The sequence below is a fragment of the Chiloscyllium plagiosum genome, chromosome 27, assembly GCF_004010195.1.
Source record: "Chiloscyllium plagiosum isolate BGI_BamShark_2017 chromosome 27, ASM401019v2, whole genome shotgun sequence".
Taxonomy (NCBI): domain Eukaryota; kingdom Metazoa; phylum Chordata; class Chondrichthyes; order Orectolobiformes; family Hemiscylliidae; genus Chiloscyllium; species Chiloscyllium plagiosum.
In genome coordinates, this window is record NC_057736.1 from 10,386,443 (window position 1) to 10,410,606 (window position 24,164).

At 43.9% G+C, this 24,164-nt stretch overlaps 1 protein-coding gene across 3 annotated transcripts in view; it reads left to right on the plus strand.

The window, feature by feature from the left end:
* The window catches only part of luzp1 (leucine zipper protein 1), a 149,460-nt gene that overhangs the window by 45,383 nt on the left and 79,913 nt on the right, over positions 1-24,164 (plus strand). Inside the window, exon 2 of one of the 3 annotated variants that reach the window (XM_043717399.1) lies at positions 12,479-12,527. The exons of the other annotated variants lie outside the window; for them this stretch is intronic. The gene's annotated coding sequence lies outside the window, so the exon portion shown is untranslated. The remainder of the gene's footprint in view (positions 1-12,478; positions 12,528-24,164) is intronic. 3 annotated transcript variants of the gene reach the window in all.

A 24,164-nucleotide genomic window follows, 5' to 3' on the forward strand; every position in this document is an offset into this window, starting at 1 on the left:
ACGAAATTATGAGGGGCATGGATAGGGTAACTAGGCAAAGTCTTTTCCCTGGGGTGGGAGGAGTCCAGAACTAGAGGGCATAGGTTTAGGGTGAGAGGGGAAAGATATAAAAGAGACCTAAGGGGCAACATTTTCACGCAGAGGGTGGTACGTGTATGGAATGAGCTGCCAGAGAAAGCGGTGGACGCTGGTACAATTGCAACATTTAAGAGGCATTTGGATGGGTATATGAATAGGAAGGGTTTGGAGGGATATGGGCCGGGCGCTGGCAGGTGGGACTAGATTGGGTTGGGATATCTGGTCGGCATGGACAGGTTGGACCGAAGGGTCTGTTTCCATGCTGTACATCTCTATGACTTTATGACTCTAGAGCAGCTTGTCCTTGGCAGCACGGTGGCTCCGTGGTTAGCACTGCCACCTCACAGTGCAATCGATTCCAGCCTCAGGTTGTGTGGAGTTTGCACATTCTCCCCGTGTCTGCGTGGGTTTCCTCCGGGTGCTCTGGTTTCCTCCCACAGTCCAAAGATGTGCAGGTTAGGTGAATTGGCCATGGGGAACTTGATGGGCCAAATAGTCTGTTTCCACACTGTGTAAGGATTCTGTGAAAGGCAGTCAGCTTTCTCAATGGTTTTAGAACGTATGCATGTCAGGTTCGCAATGAGAGCAGGGTGTCAGCACAAAGCAAGGCTTCCCATGAAGTGACTCATGCAAATGAGCTGTTTGCTAATTAGACCATTTTAGAAAGCTGATGAGATGATTAAAACGCAGCTGTTTATCGCTGTTACTGCGAAAACTGTTCCTGTTATCAACCCTATTCCAAGTTGCAGGATATAACCCTTCCAGAAACCATTTGGATTATCTGTTAGTGCTTCCCAAATCTGCTGCACTGCCACATGAATCTCTCGAGTGAAGATCTTTGCTGGCACAAAAGCAGTGCTTGAACTCCACTCATTCAATATGAATGTCAGTTCAGTAAATGACAAAGCATGTGTGAATATATAAGCTTGGCAGTTGGAATGGTGTACCTGAGGAATGATTGCACTCAGAGTAACAGATCGTAAACCATGTAGCTTTAAACTTTAGGAGGGACAGGGAAGCTCTCTCTATCCTCACATTGTTCAAAGAGTTTGTGTGTGCATGAAAGGCTGCTTCTTCCAGTCAGGGGGCAGTGCCATCCCTTCAATCACAGCTCACATCACAGTGCCCACAGGCATATCAGCTTGCCCTGTGATTGGCACTTGGTATCACCCAGACTATTTCCTGCAGCCTCTTTCAAAACAGCACCAACTCGACAGAAGATTACATTGAATTCTCTCCTTGTCATCTTTGCCTGCAATCACTGTCAGTGTGTAATGTGGTTCAGGAATTGGATTTTCAATTTATTTAAGTGGTTCTGAGGGTCACAGAAAGGGTAATGACATGCTTTAATAAAGAAAAGGTAGATCATTGACAATTGTGATGTATCGCTCCCTGAGGGAATAGCGCAGATTACCAATATTATCATCGTGATACTTCATGGTCTTACCTTTGCTACTGAAGCTGCTTATCATTTGCACCTTTCTCCACCAAACCTCTCTATTTTTTTCTCCTTGTCCTCCTCGATCCTGTTTTGAAGATGTTGACCCTTTGTTGGCTTATACTGTCCTTAATGGGCCCGCCCCGGGTCGAAGGTCTGAAGAGAATGTACAACAGGGGATGCCATTCAAGAAATGTGATTGCTTCAGCAACATGGCTGCATTTGTCAAACAGCCCAGGCATGGTCTATTTCTGTTGAGGGCCCTCAGACAAAATTATGGTTGGGACCAATAGCAGATCATTCTCCTCTCTTGGGATGCAGAGATCAACTCTTAACAGCTAGATTGGTAACCTTTGTCCAGCTCTGGAAAGAATTTTATATATTTCATTGAAATCACTTCTAAACCCTCAAGAATATCTACTCAATCTCTCTCGCTCTCTCACACAATCACCTCACCTGTAGATGCCGTATAAATTTTCCTTGATGATGATGGAGTGTTACAGTTCATTGAGGCACTGCTCTTTTATGTGCAGACTGTAGTCTGAAGCTATGGTCAGTGCTGGTAACAGCTCCACCATTCTTCCCAGCACATGGCTGCCTAGGAAGCTCACCTACTCTTACTGCCTGCCAGTAGTGTGTGTTGGAAGGATTTAGACGTTGATACCACTAACTGGACACATTATGAACACGCCTTCTTTGGCCATCAGGTCCTGGAATGGGGCTTGGACACAGAGCTTCTCATTCAGAGGCAGGGACAATTCCCGCTGAGCCACAACATCTCCCATCAATCTGGTGAATGATTTGCTGTGAATTCACAGCCACTTTATTTTCACCCCTTGATAGTTTTGTCCCTATCATTCCTGAAAAGGTGGCTTAGTGGCAGCATGGTGGCTCAGTGGTTAGCATTACTACCTCACAGCACCAGGGTCCTAGGTTCAATTCCAGCCTTGGACAACTGTCTGTGTGGAGTTTGTACATCCTCCCCATGTCTGTGTGAGTTTCCCACAAGCCAGCTAAATTGCCCATAGTGTTAGGTGCATCATTCAGTGGGAAATGGGTCTGGGTGGGTTACTCTTCAGAGGGTCGGTGTGGACTAGTTGGGCCAACGGGCCTGTTTCCACACTGAAGGGAATCTAATCTAGGTGTAGTCCAGTCAGCTCTGGTAACGTTAATTTTATTCATTCATGAACTGTTGGCATCACAGTCTGGACCAGCATTTATTGTCCATCCCTACTGCCCCTTGAGAGGTGGTGGGAATTCCAGGATTTTGACTCTGCGACAGTGAAAGAACAGTAATATATTTCCAAGTCAGGGTGGTGAGTGGCTTGGAAGGGAACTTGCAGGAGTGGTGTTCCTATGTAGCTGCTGCCCTTGTCCTTCTAGATGGAAGCGGTTGTGGGTTTGGAAGGTGCTGTCTGAGGAGCCTTGGTGAATTTCTGCAGGGTACACTGCTGCTACTGAGCATGGGTGGTGGAGGCAGTGTGTGTTTGTGGATGTGGTGTCAATCAAGCGGGCTGCTTTGCCCTGAATGGTGTCTTGAGTGTTGTTGGAGTGTGCTCATCTAGACAAATAGGGGTGGTGTGGTATTCCATCAAACACTTAACTTATGTCTTGTGGATAGTGGATGGGTTTTGGGGAGTCAGGTGGTGAGTTACTCCTGTCCTGCTCTTGTCGCCACTGTTTTTATATGGCAAGTCCTGTTTAGTTTCTGGTTACTGTGAACTCCCAGGATTTTGATAGTGGGGGATGATTCAACTAAGATTCTCTTCAGTCATTATGTCTCAAGGTGAGACAATGCGTATTGGCAACTTACTGAGCTACAAAGGACTGATCCACACATCTCAAAATAAAACAAAAAAATGTGAATGTTGAAAACCTGAAACAAAAACACAAATAGCTGGATGCTGAGTTTCTCCAGCAATTTCTGTTTTTGATCCACACCTTGCTTCCTTCTGACAAATTCTTTGATATGGTTCCAGCAAAAGTCAGAACTAAATTGTATTTATGTAGTGTCTTTCACGGTTTCGGGACATCCCACTGTGCATGACTTTAAGCATTTTGAAGTGTAGTCATGTGGGAAAGGCAAGCTCCTAAACACAACATAGTGAGGATGACCAAAAACAACATTTAATGATGTGGGATTTTGGGGCAAATATTGGTCATGAAAATCTCCTCACCTCCTTTCCAATTTCAGGGAGCTGTGGCCAAACATCTTAACCCAGTGCAGCGAACTCAGTGTCTGTTTCTGAACTCTTGGCATGGGACACACGCAGTATCCCAACGTTATAAAATAATGGATCTTTAAAAATTAATGATCTGAAACTATCTATATTTATTAAAACTACCACATATAACTCACGATCTAAACATCTGGTCATCATGAAGCTAGAAAATAACCAAATTGGGATATCACAAAGTCGAAGGCTGGTTAGACACATGAATGAAGCTTTTCCTGTTCCAGGTTAATTCATTTAATTGACTTGACTTTGCTACACAGAACATGCAATGAGCACAGGTCATCACCTTGAGTTGATCTCCTTCTCATGTCATATAAACTGCTGAAAGCCCAAATTGTTGTATCCGTTACTACTCTCCCTCTTTTGTGAATCTTATTTTGGTTCCTCAAACATCTTCCTGTCCCCCACAGCTCAGATCCTGAACCGTGTTGAATTGCCCAGTCTCATGGTCAGGTAGATTATCTTTTCTAAGCCTTCTACTTGCGTTGCCCTTAAGCCCAACAGAGAGTTACTTTTTGCAGAGCACAGATTCCAGGCGTCAGCCAGTAAGTGATTTTTGTGTATTCACAGCCATTTCGATCTCACCCCTTTAAAAGTAAAATACTACAGTTGCTGGAAATGTAAAGCAAATAGAAGATGCTGGAGAAGCTCCACTGGAGTGGCACGGTGGCTCAGTGGTTAGCACTGCTGCCTCACAACGTCAGAGTCCTGGGTTCAATTCCACCCTCGGGTGACTGTGCGTGTGGAGTTTATAAGTATTGGTATTGGTGTGGGTGCACTCTGATTTCTTCTCGCAGTCCAAAGATGTACATTAGGTTGATTGACCATATTAAGTTGCGCAGGCTAGGGTGGATTAGTCATGGGAAATGCGAGGTTTTGAGGATAGGGTGCTCTCTGTGGGATGCTCTTTGGAGGGTTGGTGCGGACTAAATGGGCCAAATGGTCTCTTTCCATACTGTGGGAATTCTATGATCTGTGGAAAGAGAGAAGCAGAGCCATTGTTTGGAGTCAAGTATGACTCTACTTCAGAATTGAAGCTATGTCCTATTGTCTAGCAGATGCTGCCAGACCTGTTGAGTTTCTCCAGCATCCATTGTGTTTGGCTTTGGTCTTACCCTTTGGTACTTTTATTCCTATAACTCCTGAAGGGCTCTCACTCAGTAGACAGCTGTCAGTCCCTGTAACCCGTGGGTGATTCCTTCTGTCTCCAGGTGAATGTTGGTATCCCATGGAACCATAGAGGGCTGGTCCACACTTTTGGGCATGTTCTTACATTCATTCATGGGATGTGGGTGCAAGCATTTACTGCTGAGCCTTCATCGTCCTTGAGAGGGTGGCGATGAGCTGCCTTCTTAAGTGAAGTGGTTTTCTACACTGGCCCCAGCCTTGGAGAATTGGCATTATCATGCATCCTCCAGAACGCAGTCCACGGGGAAGGACAGACCAGGATTGCCCTGGAGTCTGCTGCAAACAAACCCCGGGAGAACATTCCCAAGAGTGCCAGAAAAGCACTTCGTTTATCTCATTTTCTGAGAAGATTTTAATGTCGAGTAGGAATGTGGTTGAAATGTCACTGGACTCGGAATTCAGGAGCCAGTCCTAACGGTCCAGGGACGTGAGTTCAAATCCCACTGGATCAGCTGAGGGAATTTAAACAAGTCTGAAATAAAATGTTATGAATTGACTAATAATGAATTGACAATAATCACTGAATATTGCACAAAAATCGTCTCCTTATGGAAGGAAATCTGTTTGCCCTATCTGAAGCTCCCGCAAGCCACCCAGTCTTTTTTCAAGAAGATGGCTGAGTAGCATCGCCTTAAGGACAATTAGGAATGGCCAATCCTTGCCAATCATCACTGTGCTCCATGAATAAATTTTCTTGTTTAATTGTTGGGTGGGGAGTGGGGATGGGAGATTGAGGCTGTTGAATAGTTACGGGTTAGAGAAGAGGAAATGGAGCTTCCAGGAGTGTCTGCAGCCCGTTGGCAACCCAAGGATAGGCCGGAGTTTATCCCTCCTTCTGTTTCCCAATAGCTGTCAATCAGATGGAACTAGTTTGTGTGCTAAATGTCAGGCTGACAAGTCTCCATACACAAGGTCCCTTTCTCTTCCTACACAAATAAGAATACTTATTTGCTCATAGTATTGTTTCGATTACACAAACAGTGCATCGCATCAAACAGTCTTGCTGAAAACAGAGACCCATTGCCAAAGCTTTTCATCTTGCAATCATCAGGACAAATGCAAGAATGCCAAATTTTAGCCAAGCAAGCCAGCTTGTACAGCAGGAGAAAAGGGTGTTGATTGGTTGGCAAGTGAAGACTCCTTATTTTCATCACCATAAAACTTGCCATCTTTGCTCACCCGCAGCTGAAACCTTTATCATGAGCTTGTTGCCGCTAGTTTTGACTATTCCAATGTAGTTTTGATCTGCCCCCTATGTTCAGGTCCCCACTAGCTTCATTCAGAACTGCTGCTGACATTCCGACTTGCACCAAGTCATGTTTTCACATCACCTCTGTGCTCGTTGACCTATCCTTCCTCCCAATTAAGCAATAACTTGATGTTACAGTTTCTAGTCTTATTTGTAAATCCATACATGGACTCATGCCCCCATCTCTGTATTCATTCTCATTCCCCAAAAACCCTTCATCATATCCTAGCTTCTGGAATTCTGATCTCTGCCCCAATTTTAATTGTCCCCACCATACGGGCCATCAGCTGCCAAGGTCCTGCGTTTTGGAACTCCGTCTCTGAACATCCATGTCTAATTGACTATTAGCCCTCTTTAACACCTTCCTTAAAACCTGCTCACCATCCCTAATATTTCTTGGTGTCAAATGCTGCTTTGTAAAGGATGTTTTGCATCATTAAAGACAAATTCTCAGTGGTGCGGTTATAAAGCAAATCCTGTTGAACCATAAAGGGAATGAGAGGAACACCATATGTACCCTATGCCCAGTCCCACAGTCAGGGCCTGGGATTGAAGGTCTTCCCCATAGGGTGTCTGCCCAGGGTGGTATGGGGAGCAAGCCACAAGGCTAGTAACAAGCCATTTACAGCTCATTCAACCCCAGCAACAGCTGAACCAGGCCTTTAATTGTCCACTTAAGGACCTCCATTGGTAATGGCATGGAAAGATGAACAACGAACGTCTCCAGCCAGATTTTAATTGGAGTTGACGGGGTTCAGGAACACCACCGCCACCTCTCCAGTCGAGTGAGCTTCCAAACTCATCACCTCCCGGGAGTAGAGGAGTCCACTCAATGTCTCAGTTTGAGGGAACCATTCTCCAAAGCTCCAGCTGGTGGATTGGAAGCAGGCTGTGATTCCCCTTGTCATTCCTGCCTGAGCTGCTGGAATGGTAAGTGTCTCCACACCAACCTTACTTACCGGGGGTTCACTCTTATCACACATACAGTCCCCCAGAAATGTGAAACTTTTGGTTTTCCAGAGCCACCACACTGGCTGCTAGTTGAATCAACTTAACTGACATGCCCAAGTCATTGTTTCCCTTTCATTTCCTTCTGGAATGCCAATTGAGACAAAGGATTTTTTTTTTGAAATTCTGTCATTCGTGTTACACGACTTGTCAGAGCAATTTTGCTTCAGTGGCTGCTTGCTCACTTTGTCTTCCTCCTGGACTCACAGTGATCCTGTGTTCCATTGGGAGTTTGAGTGGCTGGGACTGCCCAGATTCTCTTGGCTTGAGAAATGGGTTAAATGTATATTACGGAGAAAAGCATCAAGCTGCCAGGGTCAGAATAAAGGACACAGTCATATCTGTGTAAAGGAAGGAAAGAACACCGGAGGCTGCTCTCGACCAGAATGAGAGGCATCTGTTGGTACAAGATTCATGAACAAGATAAAACATATAATTTTGAGGGCGGTGCCTCAGTTAGGCACAGACTCTAACATGCCAGACCTTTTGAAATCTCAGAATGTTCCTTCATCAAACAAGCCATCAAGCTAGTGCTATGAACTGTAAATATGCCATAAATTAACATGATTACAACTGACTCCGGTTCACATCATCTGGCATCCTGTATTCATTATTTTATTTCAATTTGCCATTACTGGTATGCAAATTCTCCTGTTTTTTATATTAACCCCCTGATGGCTGGGAACCTATCACAGTTAAAACAAAAAGTGTTAGTGAGTCACACGACAATGTTCTTTCTGTGTGATGAACTGAAAGGTTTCCGCATTTTCCAGTACCATTGGCCATTTGTAAGAAGGTCCCCATTCTCATTGTGCAGTGCCACTAAATACCACAGAGGCAAGACTTCCAGACAATTACCCCCTTCCCCAAGTTGCTCGTGTTGCATTGCAGGCACAGGTTAGATCAGAATTCAAGTGGAGGACTGACCTAAACCCCAGTGTCTGCATGGGTTTCCTCTGGGTGCTCCGGTTTCCTGCCATAATCCAAAGATGGGTGAATTGGCCATGCTAAGTTGCCCATAGTGTTAGTTGTATTAGTCAGAGAGAAATGGATCTGGGTTACTCTTTGGAGGGTCGGTGTGGACTTGCTGGGCCGAAAGGCCTGTTTCCACACTGTAGAGAATCTAATCTAATCTGTCAAATTCCTTGTATTGGGTAAATAGTGCAGAATTGCATCAAATAGACAGCAGACCATTTGGTTCCAGCAGTACATGCCTGTGTCTGTACTCCACACCAGCCTCCTCCTATTCCAACTTTCTTATCGCAGCCTTTCAGCATGTCTTTCCCTTTCCCTTTCTCCCATGGCTTGTCTTAATTTCCTTTCAAAAGCTTCGAAGCAACTTGCTTCAGTTACTCCCATGTTCCAACCACACTCTTTACTGAAAAACATCTACCTCTTTCCCAACTGGGGGCTTTCCACGTGACTGTCTCATATGTGTCACCCCAAGTTTTGCATTCTCCTACAGATGGATACGTTCTGCTCATGTCCTCCTGGTCCAACTCATGCATGCTTTTCAAGCTGTTATTCACATTTAATAGAATCCCTACAGTGTGGAAGCAGGCCAAAGGGCCCATCGAGTCCACACCGACCCACCGAATAGCATCCCATCCAGACCCAATCCCCTACCTAATCCCTGTAACCCTGCGTTTAGTATGGCCAATCCACCTAACTTGCACATCTTTAGATTGTGGGAGGAAACCCGCACAGACACGGAGAGAATGTGCAAACTCCACACAGACAGTTGCCCGAAGCTGGAATTGAACCCTGGTCCCTGGCGCTGAGGCAGCAGTGCCACCCCTCGAAGTCTTTTCTTTCCTCTGCAGAAAAAGTCTCAGCATTCTCACTTTTGTCCGATAGTTACACATTCTCAGTTCTGGTACCATCCTTGGAAATTATTTCTTGTACTTTCTCCAGTATATGTATTGGGGGTTAGGGCTACATATTGAATGTTAAATTCCTTTTGAGGGGTTCTATACAATAGAATCATAGAGTAATGCAACACATGAAGAGGCTCTTTGGCCCATCATGTCCGTACTGATCGACAAACACCTATCCACTCTAATCCCATTTCCCAACACTTGGCCCAAAGCCTTGTACGCTTAGGCATTTCAAGCGTTCACTTAAATATTTTGTAAATGTTGTAATAGTTCAAGCTTCGCCCACGCTTTTAACAATGATATCAGATACCCACCACCCTTTGGGTGAAGCAACCTTTCTTGAAATCCTCTCTAAACCTTACATTTATGTCTACAGTTTATTGGCCCTGATAATAAATGTTTCTTCCTAAATATGCCGCTCATAATTCTGCATATCTCAGTCAGGACACCTCAACCTTCGCTGCTTCAAAGGAAACAATCCTAAGTAGCCTCTCTTCACACATATAAATATCTCTATATCCTGAGAAAGAAATCCAGGGCTTTGTTATAATCACTTTTCTAACCTGCAAAGCTATTTATCACAAAGTACTTAATTGGATTCCCTTCTGCCCTTCACCCCCAATCCAATCGCTGATTTTCTAAGGTGTAGCTGATATTTCCATTTTCTCACCAAAGTGAACTTGTATCAATGTTAAAGGTCATTTGCCACTGCCCAGCCTGAAAGTTTTCCAATATCATTTTGCGTTGCATTGTATTCCTCCCAACAAACTAAACTGCACCATCCCCAGCTCCCCCCACCCCAAGTTTGGTGTCATCTGTAAATGTTGATATTGAATTACTTGTTTTTCTATATTAAACTTGAGAACAGGAATTTCTTACTTAATGGAAATTCTCACCGATGGGACTATTTTAGAAAGCCTCATTAGCATTGCAGCACTCAGCTCCCTCTCATCACATAGGACTGGTACCATTATTACGCCTTCATCGATATTTTGATAATAACAGAAGATGTAAGAGTAGACCTACAGCCCCTGAGCTTGCCCTCCATTCAATATATAATCAATGGTGAACACTTCTGAGGTCTTAAGAACTTTATGTTCCAGTGAAATCACTACTCATTCTTCTAAATCCTGAGAAGGGTAGGTCCAGTTTAATCAGCTTTCTACCATAGACAAATCCCATCATCTCAGGGATCAATCTAGCGAACATTTGATGTACTGCCTCCAATGTAAATATATCCTTCATTACAAATGGAGAGCAAACTAGAGCACCATGTTCCAAGCATGGTCTTACACTTGTTCTCCAATCCCCTCACAGTGGGGCAGCACTGTGACTCAGTGGTTAGCACTGCTGCTTCACAGCACCAGGGACCCAGGTTCAATTTCAGCCTCGGGCAACTGTCTGTGTGGAGTTTGCACATTCTCCCTGTGTCTGTGTGGGTTTCTTCCCACAATCCAAAGATGTGCAGGTTAGGTGAATTGGCCATGCTAAATTGCCCATAGTGTTAGATATATTAGTCAGGGGTAAATGTAGGGAAATGAGTCTGGGTGGGTTGCTCTTCAGAGGGTCGATGTGGACTTGTTGGGCTGAAGGGCCTGTTTGCACACTGTAGGGAAACTAATCTAAAGTAAAGGTCATTTAGGAAAAACTGAGGACTGGAGATCAGAGTCAAAAAGCTCAGGCAGCACCTGAGGAGCAGGCGAGTCGATGTTTCGAGTATAAGCTCTTCATCAGGATACGTTGACTCTCCTGCTCCACGGATGCTGCCTGACCGGCTGTGCTTTTCCAGTAAAGGTCTTTTGCCTTCTGCTATGCTTGCTGGAGCTGCATGTTCTCTACCTGTGTTCCTCAAATGCTCATTGGAATTTAGAGGAATGAGAAGTGATCTTATTGAAACATGTAAGATTTTGGGGAGGCTTGACAGAGTAGATATGGAGTGGTTGTTTTCGCTTATGTCACCAATTTAAAGCAGAGATGGGGTATTTCTTCTCTCAGAGGGTGATTCTTTACCACAGAGGGATCTAAATGCCGGGTCATTAAATATACCCATGTCTCCATGATATATTTTTAATCATTTAGGGAATCAAGGGAAATGGGGAAATGGGATTATCAGATCGGCCATTAAACATCAGAGCAAACTCAATGGCTTACATCTTATGGTGATAAATTTAAATTAGGAGATGTTGAATAGAATCGTTGCTTTAAGTTTGCCCACAAAGGTCCCAAGCAACAGCCTGTTATTTCAGCCTCAGGACAGCACCTCATTGGATGATGCAGTCAGTGTGACAGGGGGCAGCCTTTCATTACTACAACTCCCACTGGGACAACAGCAGTGAGGCAGTGTTTTGATTTCTTTGCAGCAGCTTCTGACATTTATTGTACATTCGAGAAACAAGGGTTAAACTCCGTAAAACCTCTGCAAGTTAAATACTGTAGTTGTGGTGTTATGTGAACATTTTAACATGTGAATTATTAACAGAAGTAGGCCATTCAGCCCCTCGAAACTGCTATGCTATCCAAGAACATGACTGCAAGTATTTGGCTGTGAATCCCACATTTCCATGAATCCACAATAACCTTTGATTCTCTTGCTTAACAACACTCAATCCACCTCCACCTTAAACACATTCAATAACGCCATGCCACCCGCCTGCTGAGACAGCAAGTTCCAAACCTTGGAGAGAAAACTTTTCTCCCGTCTCTGTCCGAAAGCAACAAATCTGAATTTTCAAACTGCTCTGCCTGCTTTCCGACTCAGCCACAAAAGGAACCATCCTTTTCACATCCATTCAGGATCGTATAGGCTTCAATGAAGTTCCCCTCCTCACTCCAAACCTCCAGTGGAAATAAGGCCAGTCTGGGCTGGGGGGCTTTTAATTTGGGTTAAGGTTAAATTTAAAATAGGAATGGAAAGGAAATGGGAGGCAAATTATTTGTTGCAGGTCCACAACACACATGTCTCATGTAACTTGTCCCAAGGCATTGAGAGATTTGGACAATGGATATCATTGCATTTACATAGCACCAGACGTGACATCTGGATAGTCCCAAATGTGTTGACAGTCAATGATTTACCCTGGAAGCACGCTGTAGTAACTTGGTCCATCTAACAGCATCATAGGTGCTGCATGAATGCAATTTACTACTGGAATGTAGAGAAACACAGCAGAGAATTTGTGCACAGCAAGATCTCAAAGCAACGCTGTAGCAGTTTGATGCTCTGATGATTTGATTGCAAAGTTTTTTTTAATGGACGACTTACTGTGAGCATGCCTTCTTGCATTCAGTCAATCCTGATTGCACGCGAGAGACTGCAAGTTGATTTTAACCATTGAAAAGTAATGGAAATAAATTAAGTAGTTAAGGTACTCTGGATCCAACAGCAATATGTATGTCTTTGTAGATTTTAATTGTATGGAGTCGGCCAAAGTCGTTTGGAACAGGAAGAGCAGGTATGGGGAAGACCCTCTATGTTTTTAGAAAAGTGCTTCCGGAAGTTCTGCTCATTGCCTGACTTTCCTTAGCCCATTTAGCCTAATGCCGACTGCCCTTCATCCTCCATAGCAAGGAAGTGCCTAGTTCACAACTAGTCCCAGTAACACTTCCACCAGTAAGTTAGACTGACTCAAACATTCCCAATGCATTGAGAGAATGCCTGGTGAAGCAGTAAATCGATCTCGTCGCATTGTCAGACAAGCCTAGTCTGTTACGCAGAGTGACACAGTACTCGGGAGATATTATTGATCCCTATGGGCATAAGCACACTTAAAGTGTTAGCAGTTTGATTTCTTTTGCCATAGACCCTGGGAATGTGTTAAATCCTGTAAGCCTGTGCTTACATAATTGTAACAAAGACTGGAGTCTTTTGTTTCTGAGGAATAAGAATGTATATTTTTATGGGAAATAATTAACCGCAGATTCTGTAAATAGAATTCAAAGAGTCTTATGAAACTGGTTTGTTTATTTAACTCCTTATTCCAACTCCCAGTGCGGGATTCCACTGTTTGTCAGCTTCTCTACCTCTTTGATTTTGATTTCAGTAGATGATTCAAGCTGCGAACAAGCCTGTTTAATAGATTAGATTACATTACAGTGTGGAAACAGGCCCTTCGGCCCAACAAGTCCACACCGACATGCCGAAGCGAAACCCACCCATACCCCTACATTTACCCCTTACCTAACACTACGGGCAATTTAGCGTGGCTAATTCACCTGGCCCTGCACATCTTTGTGACTGTGGGAGGAAACCGGAGCACCCGGAGGAAACCCACGCAGACACGGGGAGAACGTGCAAACTCCACACAGTCAGTTACCTGAGGCGGGAATTGAACCCGGGTCTCTGGCGCTGTGAGGCAGCAGTGCTAACCATTGTGCCACCGTGACTGTCATAGTTTGGCCTGTTCTGGAAGGTATCTGACTTTGTTGATGCTATTCCTCATCTTGAAAGGATGTAAAATATATTCAAATGCTTAAAGAAGTTTCGACCATCAAAAAAGCAATTTACATTCAGACAGTATCTTTCACGACATTTTACAATGTTGCAGCCAGTGAAGAGCTTTTAAACAGTGGTCACTGTCGTAATATAGGAAATGCTGAAGTCAGCACTTAAATAACTCCACAGAAGCTGGTATCCCGTCACCAAGTCATCCTTTATTTCCATGTGGAGAGTCCTTGACACTGATCCAGCTCCCTCAGAGCTAGTTTTGAGTGAACAGGATTATTGATGCTTCTGTCAGCCAGCACGTCCATTGCTGTTCATCTTGGTAAGCACGAGTGCAATACTGGCACTGGCCACCAGGCCTGGTGGCGCTGCTGGTACTGTAGAGCTGCCAGCCTCTGGCTGACCAGTTACCTCTACGGAGCATGATAGACAGTCCGCACTGAATGTCCCACAATTTAATGACCCCCTGGGGAAAATGGAACACCTGCAACAGAGTTCCTACTGAGCAATAGGAACTTTATTCCATCATAATTCCAGGAGGTGGGATTGGCTGGAATGGCATTAGGTGCTGTGCCCCCTTGACACCCACATTAAATCCACACTGTAAATCCACCCCAGGTTAAAAACCCCCAATCAGGGAGGCCATATTCCATGAGGTCCATCTGGCTGACCTCATTATGATCACTGCAAGCTCCCACAAACAGCAATGTGATAATAACCAGCCTGTAGAAAGATCAGGAACAGTCCTTTCAGCCATAGAAATAAGATAGGGCTTTTGATGAGATTGTGTCTGCCCTTCTTGTCTTTTCACCTTCACTTTCCTGCCTGTACCCTCTACCCTTCACGCCACTGTCTACCAAAAGTCCACCTGACTCAGCCTTCAATATATTCAATGATTCAGCCCCCACTGGTGAGAGCATTCCTTCAACTAACAACACTCTGAAAGAAAAATATTGTAAAATCTTCTCCTTAACACCATATTTGAAACCACTTGTTCTGTGATAATAATAAGCAGCAATCTGCTTCATTGGTGTAGATCGAGGGTTAAATATTGGCCAGGACACCAGGGATAACTCCCTTGCTCTTCAAAATATTCGAGGCTTCAGCTTAATGTCTCATCCAAGAGCAGCCAGCTGGCAATAAAACTGAGGATCATTTACTCTGGAGCTGCGTTCAAGATCATGGCACCATCTCTCACCACAGGCAGCTACCCTCGGGAAAGCGTGCCAGCTTAGTTTAAGACTGGTCTCATCAAAACTGCTGTTGTCAACATAGCGATGTTGATGTTTGTGTTGAAGATTACAGTGTGGATTTAATGTGGGCGTCAAGGGGGCACAGCACCTAATGCCATTCCAGCCAATCCCACCTCCTGGAATTATGATGGAATAAAGTTCCTATTGCTCAGTAGGAACTCTGTCGCAGGTGTTCCATTTTCCCCAGGGGGTCATTAAATTGTGGGACATTCAGTGCGGACTGTCTATCATGCTCCGTAGAGGTAACTGGTCAGCCAGAGGCTGGCAGCTCTACAGTACCAGCAGCGCCACCAGGCCTGGTGGCCAGTGCCAGTATTGCACTCATGCTTACCAAGATGAACAGCAATGGACGCACAAGACGGGTACGTATGGTGTGAGATGCACCTGACAGTCAACAACAGAGATGGGGAACATCTTCCTAGCACTGGTCACTCAATTTGGCATGGGGAACCTTTGAGTCAGGGGTACACACAATGCCCCCACCACCACAGAAGGTAAACCCTGGTTGCCCAACAGAGTGAGTTTCCCCCTCACCCTTGGGTCTTGCAGAGATTAGAGGTTTCAATCTGCCAATAAACCTTTCCAGTCATGACTTTGGTAGAGAGCGACCATGGTGTAATAGTAGAGTTGCTGAGTTAGTAATCGAGAGGCTATGGACAATGCTCTGGTGACATCGTTCAAAGCCCAACAGCAGTTGGTGGAATTTAAATTCAGCTAATGAAACCTGGAATCACAGTGACCACAAAACCATCAACTGTTAGTCATAAAAATTCATCTGGTCAACTAATGTCTTGTTAGGAAGGAAATTCATTGTCTTTACCTGGTCTGGACTACACGTGACTCCAGACCCACAACAAAGTGGATGAATCTTAACTATCCCCTGCAATGCCACTTGGTCTAAGGGCAGCTAGAGAGGGACAACAAAAATCCAATGGAAGAAAATAAGGGAAAGGCAACAGCCACCTGTCGTTCAATACTGCCACCACCACCTCCAAATATTAAGTTCCTGCCAGTCATAGCTTGCAGAATGAGAGTGAGTGAAATGAATAAGATCTGAGTAATAGGTCTGAATCCTAATGGTTGACCTTGTAGTGAAAGGAATTAAAGCAGGAACCTTGTCTGTTAGACAGTTAGGAAATACAAGCGGAAATAGGCCATTCAGCTCATCAAGCCTGCTGTATGGTTCAGTACAAACATGGCTGATCGTCGAATCCTATTCCCAATTTCTCCCTAAACTTTTGATTCCTTAGAATTACATTCATCTCCTTCTTGAGAACTCAGTGCTTTGGCTTCAACCATTTTCTTTTTATAGAGAATTCCAAAACTAACCACTCTGGATGAAGAAATTTCTCCTCATTTCAGTCCTAAATGGCCTAGCTCGTATTCTTAAGTTGTGACCCCTCATTCTGGACTTCCCAATCATCCTTCTCATGTTTACCCTGTCTAGCCCTGTTTGTGTTTCACAGGTTTCTATGAGATCCCCCAGTCTCATTATTCTAAACTCCAGTGAACATTGTCCAAAGTGGCCCAGTCTCTCATCACGTTTGTTTCTCTTTCTTTGTCTCTCTTCCCATCCCTCCCCATTTCACATCTACACAATCCCCTTCGCCAGTCTGCAGCCCCCAGGGATATTAAATTTATTCGTTCATCGACCGTTGACTGAGCTGAAATCTCCTGACTCAGCACAGACGAGTTGCTGAGGCTGGGGCTTTGCTGGTGTGTTCAGTGCCACATGATATCCACACCCATTTTTTACTCCTACTAACCCATTGTTGTAGAATAAAGTCAGTGGACCACCAGTCCCTGCTGGGAAGCATGCTAATGCCTGAACATTGATTCTATTTGTGGGATCTGGAACAAGACTTTCTTGCAGCAGTTGGATGACATATTTCGGAATGTCGTTGTTCACAATCTGTAATCTAAGCAAAAACATATTTACTTTACAGGAACTTCAAACCACAAATATTTAGTTGCTAGGGATAAAAATATGTGCGGCTATGAATTCATATAATCATTTATGTTACCGGAAAGCAGAGAATTAACAGAACCTATGCAGTAATTCACTTCTTGACTCCTGAAACATCCAAATTGGCTTTCAAACCCGTTTTCTAATATAGACACTGCTTCATAAATGGATTTTAATCCTTTCCCTCCAGTCCTTTATGTTGCTTCTTTGTTTTTACACAATATTCCAAAGGGGATTTTTAAAATCTTATTGTTTGATCATTGGATATTGGCATCACTAGCTTGGCTAGCACATATTGTCCATCCTAAATGGGATGACAGGATAGAAACTGAAAGACGAAAACCACAAATGCTGACGATGTTGGAAATACAAAATAAAAACAGAAAATTCTGGAAACAAACACAGGGTTTATAGTCATTGACAACCTTCAACCCCAGATGGATGCAGTACTGGCAGCAGCCACTGCCTCTTTGGTGGCGCTGTCATGCTAGCCTCTGATTGACTTCCACCTGCAGGGTAAATGAACCTGACAGCGCCACATCCTAAGTTAGGTTCCAAAGTGGCGCTTAATTGGGCAGACGATCACTAAGAAAGATGTCACGAGACTTCATTCAGACTCGAGACACACAGTACCTCCATAAAGTCCAATCCAATGTTTCACATCAGTGGCCTCTCCTCAGAATGTGGCGTTGGTATCCAGGCACTGTCCTCTGGAGTCTATCGTTCAGGACTAACAGAGGATAATTTTCCATGCTCAGAGGATTTTGGAATTCTCTACTCCACAGAGTTGTGGACGCTCCATCACTAACTCCATCCAGGACAAAGCAGCCAGCTTGATTGACACCACATCCACTCCCTCCTGCAATGACGCTCAGTAGCAGCAGTGTGTACCATCCATCAAGGCTCCATAAACACTACCTTTCATACTCACAACCACTACCATCTATAGGGACAAGGGTTGCAAATACATGGGAACATGACCCCCACCTGTAACTTCCCCTCCAAGCCACTCACTGTCCTGACTTGGAAATGTATCACTGTTCCTTAAGTATCGGTGAGTCAAAATCCTGGAACTCCCTCTCTCTAACCTATAGCGTGTGGACCACAGTTCACCACCACTTTCTCAAGGGCAGTTTAGGATAGGCAATAAATGCTGGCTGAACCAGTGAAGATCACATCTGAATGATTTTTGTTTAAATCAAAGCCAGTTAGATAGAGTTAGAGTATGGGAGTGGCTGGGAAAGTTGAGCTGAGGGAGGAGATAATTGTATTGAATGGTGGGGAAAGCTCAAGCGGCCATTTGGTCTACTCTTAGAGTCATAGAGATGTACAGCATGGAAACACACCCTTCGGTCCAACCCGTCCATGCCGACCAGATATCCCAACCCAATCTAGTCCCACCTGCCAGCACCTGGTCCATATCCCTCTAAACCCTTCCTATTCATATACCCATCCAAATGCCTCTTAAATGTTGCAATTGTACAGGCTCTACCACGTCCTCTGGCAGCTCATTCCATACATGTACCACCCTCTGCATGAAAAATTTGCCCCTTAGGTCTCTTTTATATCTTTCCCCTCTCACCCTAAACCTATGCCCTCTAGTTCTGGACTCCCAACCCCAGGGAAAAGACTTTGTCTATTTATCCTATCCATGCCCCTCATAATTTTGTAAACCTCTATAAGGTCACCCCTCAGCCTCTAACGCTCCAGGGAAAACAGCCCCAGCCTGTTCAGCCTGTCCCTGTAGCTCAGATCCTCCAACCCTGGCAACATCCTTGTAAATCTTTTCTGAACCCTTTCAAGTTACTCTTGCTCCTATTTTGTATGCTCTTAGGTTCTAAAGTTAAGTGGGCTATAGCAAAGTGAACTGAAGTACATCCAATGCCACCCCTGTAGAGATTGGCAGCCTCAACACTGAATCAAACCTGAATGCTTGCTGGTCTGTCCGACTCAATTCCACTCAACAGGGGCTCATTCAAGTATCACAATCTAAAGGGGTTTCCTGCCCAAACCAGGATTTTGAAAACTCATCCATTAAGTTGGCAAAATCCAACTCCTTATCATCAGATGGGGTCAGTGTTTTGTAATAAAGTGCAGCTGCTGCTCACATCTCTTCATGTTGGGCTATTATCCTGTTTTGTCAAACTGCACAAAGCCAGGCTCGCTAAAACAATTACTAAGCTCAGAGCAGCTGCATACAAACCACAACTTGACTGGAATCTGTTTCAAATGGATGTCTGAATTTCTTTCTGTTGCACAATTGTGCAAGCTTGAGAGGACCACCAGAGGACAGTGCCTGGATACCAACGCCATGCACTATTGACAGATTGGGCAGAGCTGACTGAACCAATGGGATTGCGATGAAGATTTCATGAACTGTATAAATCTTTCGAGCAGTTTAGTGTTCCACTTACAGACAATTCCTATTGTATATCTTGCCCCTCCCCCCCATTTCCAGTATTTTCCTTTCCTATTTATTCATTCTTGGGATATAGGCATTGCTGGTACGATATTAACTACTTTTCCATGTCCCTGTGAAGGTGCTGCTGAGCTGTTTTCTTGCATTACAGCAGTGTAGGTACCTGCACGGTGCTGAGCGATGGGAAGTCCCAGGATTTTGAACCAGCAATGTCAAAAGGAACCATGACATATTTCCCAAGTCAGAATGATGGAACTTGAAGATGATGGTGTTCCTCATGTGGCTGCTGCCCATTGTCTGTCTTGGTGACAGACATCGCAGGATTGGCAAATGCTCTCAAGTGAACTGAGCCTCAGCAGTACTCCTGTACCGAGCTCAGTTGGTCATTCTTCATCTGTAAGACGAGGCAATGACTATCAGCACACTAACCGTGGAGAGTATAACAATGCAACTTGATTGTATCCCGAGTTTTGTCCAAAATCCTAGATCTTCCAGGAGCAGCACCAATCAGAAAAGACAATTTGTATTTTTTGTAACCCTGTCATGACATAGATTTCAGCTGGCCATTGTACAATCGTAGAATTTTTCAGATGTCTTCAGTACACAGGGGACTTGGGCAATATGCTTGTTCCCCATTGTCCAATTTGTTATGTCACCCATGCCCAGTTATATACATATGTTTTGGCTTCCACAAAACTCCCTCTTGCACCACCATGTCCAGAGCCTTTTACTACTTTCAGTAAACGTTCCTCGTTCTTCTCATTTCTCAGTCATCCACGTTCTTCCTCAAGTTCTCATGTCCCTTGCTGTGATACCATTGAAACATTCCACGCCTGTTCAAATCGTTTCTATAACTGCAAAGGAAATGGCATTGACCATTAATCAGGTTAGATAGCCACACATCACAGGCAAGCAGTACTGATCCAGACTTTCTCTAGCATGCACCCAAACACACGTAGTGTGAAACAGATCAGAAATGAGTGCCCTGAAACTTCCCTCCTGGAGGTGAGGATGCCAGGATCAATGATAGTGTCCTTAACACATCTCTAGTGGTGATCAGTTAATTCAATGATGACCCATAACCAAAACTACCATTTTCTTTGTGTCTGAGAATCTTCAGGCTCTATTTTAGCAACAGATAATCAAATCCTTTTCATTCTTTTCCATCCTCTCAGGAATAATAACAATCCACTGTTCAGGGAACATGCTTCCAATTGATTTTAATGATGACACAGTAACATGAATTACTGAACAGAGTGAGTAACGTGTTGAGGATGTTGACTCGTATCTGTCTGTACTTCATGTATCACATGAAGATGAATGGGATGATTAACCCTAGTGAAACTAATTCAGTTTACACTATCAAGCTGTGTAACATGTAGTTTTTTCAGATGCAGGATTTGCTTACACTTTGAGAACTGCAGTGTTACAGCTTACTGGCCCATACATGGACTGAAAAAGACATACAGCAATCTGCTCGCAGCTTCTTGTTGAGCATGAGGCTATGTTGCTGGGGCCAAGTGGAAAAAGCTTTGTTCTCCCACTGGAGATGTAGTTGCTAGTTCTACAAAGTTAGAAGTCACACAACACCAGGTTAAAGTAACTTCATCTGACGATGGGGCAGTGCTCCGAAAGCTTGTGATTTAAGCCTGTTGGACTATAACCTGGTGTGGTGTGACTTCACCCCAGTCTGACACCGGCACCACCACACCTATGCTCGTTCTAGACAGGAGCACAGCAATAAGATAAAGAGAATATTTATACAATATACAATACAGCACTTTGGCCCATCAAGCCTGCACCTATTCCTAGTCCTTATTTAGACCCGCTACTTAATTCCCAAATGTGGTTTCTATCCCTCTGTTCACCTCCCGTTCATGTGTCTATCCAGATATGCCTTGAACGTTGCTAAGGTGCCTGTTTCCACCACCTCCACTGGCAATGTGTTCCAGGTGCCCACCACCCTCTGGGTGAGAAGTGTTACCCATGCTTCTCCCATAAACTTTGAACCTGTGCCTTCTTGTAGTTGACCTTTCCACTCCGGGAAAAAGTCAGTGTATTTGCATTTATGTTGAAGTTTCTCCAGCCTCTGGACACACCAAAGTGTTTTACAACCAAGTAATTCTTTCTGTTTTGGAAGTGTAGTCTTCATAGTAATGTAGGTGATGTGATTCACAAAGTAACCCGTTGTAAGACTTGACTGGGATTCATGACACGGTCTTGCTCTGGAGGATTTTTTAAGAAATGCATTTACTGCCCATTCCTAATTACCCAGAGGCCAGTAAAGAATCAATCACATTGCTGTGGGTCTGAAGTTACTTGTAGGCCAGACCAGGTAAGGATGACAGTTTCCTTCCCTAAAAGATATTAATGAACCCATTGAGTTTTTCCAGCAATGATTCCCAAACTCTTAATTCCAGACTTTTTTGATATTGGATGCAAATTTCACCATTTGCTGTGGTGGGATTTGAATCTGCACCCCAGAACATTGTCTAGATTAGAGTGGTGCTGGAAAAGCACAGCAGGTCGGGCAGCATCCGAGGAGCAGGAAAATCGATCCCCAGAAAATTGCCTGGGTCTCTGGATTAATGGTCCGGCAATAATACTACTAAGCCATCACCTCCCCGGGTAGAGGCTTTGCTGGCCTGAGTATATTAGTGTTTAGATTCTCAAAGAACAAAGGTCAGATGGGATCATACAATGGTTCACAATAGATTTACTGGTATCACATTTCCTTTAGAGACTGCCTACCCTGCATTTGCAAGAACATACCGGATAGCTTGATGCAGTTATGTTTGATAGGCTCCAGAGCCTTTTGTTTACTCAACTGCAGAGGTGTCATCATTTTGGGAAAAGACCACCATTTACTTTTGGGTTTTTTTTTGCTTGTCTCAATGGGGCAGTTTTCAGGGCATTGCCCCTCCAACCCCCCCCCCACCCTATCCCCCCAACACTCTGGCAGCATTGCCTCTGAAAACGAGTCTGTGTTAGAAACATATTGTTTATGCAGTCTCTTTTGTTGGTCGCGTACCAGCTGCAATTGCCACCACAATATCCATAAGGTACTATAGAGTTGCAGTAAAAAGGAAGATGTTTTAAGGCACTTTTTTTATCTATGGGAATTTGAGAAAATACTGTTTGAATGTGGATCAGCCAATAGGCTATGTCTTATTTGCCTTTGTTTCTGTTGCTCTCTACATCAGCATCCATATCTTACAGTTATGTGGAAAGCCACTATTGGATCCACACAGATCCCCAATCACAGCAGACCAGGTAAAGACAGCAGTGTTTACGTCAGTGAGATGTGTTATCTATAGTAGATGAGCCCATTGTCTACTGTCAAAGACACTCTGTTTGCTTTTAAATGCACCTTTGCATTGACAATCTGAGCAGAAGATCATTTCAATAGAATATACAGTGAAAGATTATCTTCTTTGTAATCAAGTCGACTACTTATACTAAGTTAAAAATCACACAACACCAGGTTATAGTCCTACAGGTTTATTTGGAAGCACTTGCTTGTACTCAGTGGCATTCTGCTGTTTATTTGATTTATTTGTGGGATGTGGACAATGCTGTTCATCTTTAGGGATCTTGCAAAGGTGAGAAACTTTATTCATGTATTGTTGGAGTTGTTGTGATGAAGGTGTTCCTATAATGCTGTAAAGTAGGGAGAGCCAGGATTCTAACCATGCTCAAGTCAGGACATTGTGTGGCTGGTAAGGAATGTGCAGGTGGTGTTGTTTACAAGTATCTGCTACCGTTATCCTGCTCATGCCATGGGTTTGGAAGATGCTGTTGAAAGAGCCTTGATGAGTTGTTGCACTATTGGAACATATATAGATGGTGCACACCGCTAATACAGTGTACCGGTGGCAGAGAGAGACAATGTTTTAGACAGTGGATGGAATGTCAGTCAAATTGACTTTATTCCCCTGGACAATGTTGAGCATCTTGCGTTGCATGTGTCCAAAGAAATGAAGAGTTTTCAATCAGTAACTGGCGCAGGCACATGAGAACATTGTCAGGGACCTCACTCTTAATCACAATCTAGTCATTGCCCACCGTACATTGCCGATGGGAGTATATTGATACAATTGTTATGGTATCCTCCATGAGACGCGGTTCACATCCCGCAGACCCATGGAGGGATTTGAGAATCTGATTTCAAAAGATTTTACCTTTATCTTCAAGGGCCCCCACCCATTTCCCATGGACCCTGTAGAATATCCTGTGACCCTTTGCTCTCTCCATGCCAACTCAGTTCCAGCTCAGAGTAAAAACAAAATCCATCTGTCCACCTTAAAGCAGGTGACTATGACTGGCAACAGACTATTTTGCATTAATTTCAGCAACACTAATCAAAACCAACCAAAATGGTACCATATTGTTTATATCTAGGCTTGTTAAACTGTGAGCTGTGATAACCCATGATGCATATATCGCCACATCACAGAACAGTGACTCTTACATCAGACAAAGTATAAATGCCATTTTCTTTCATAAATAAAGAAGTATTACTTGCTCCATGAACTTGTATCGAAATGTCATCAATGCGAATCTCAGCTGCATTTTAAAAATATTTTCTTTTGAGTTCTTGGTTTTCATTATCAATCATTATGCGATACAGGAGTTAAAACCCAGATAGTGGAGCCAATGGTATAAACGATTCTGGGTAATGAATGAACTTCTACACTTGTGTAAAATTCAGTTCATGTTGTACTCATTTATAATCATTTGGAACACTCCCTTCGCTTGATTCACAGGCGCACAATGTTGTTGACACCTTTGTTGCCGTACCTACCTGGATGCAGTCATACAAACTGAGTTCATAGAATCATAGAAGTGTAGAAACAAGCCCTTCAGCCCAACAAGTTGATGGTTGGTTGGACAGCGCTGAGTCAAGCAAATAGTATGTCACCCTTTAGTTCAGCAACTTTGCGTGGGCAGAGTAAAGGTCTCCGCTCCCTTGAGGTTGAACAAAAAGCTCACAATCAGACTGAGAAGAGG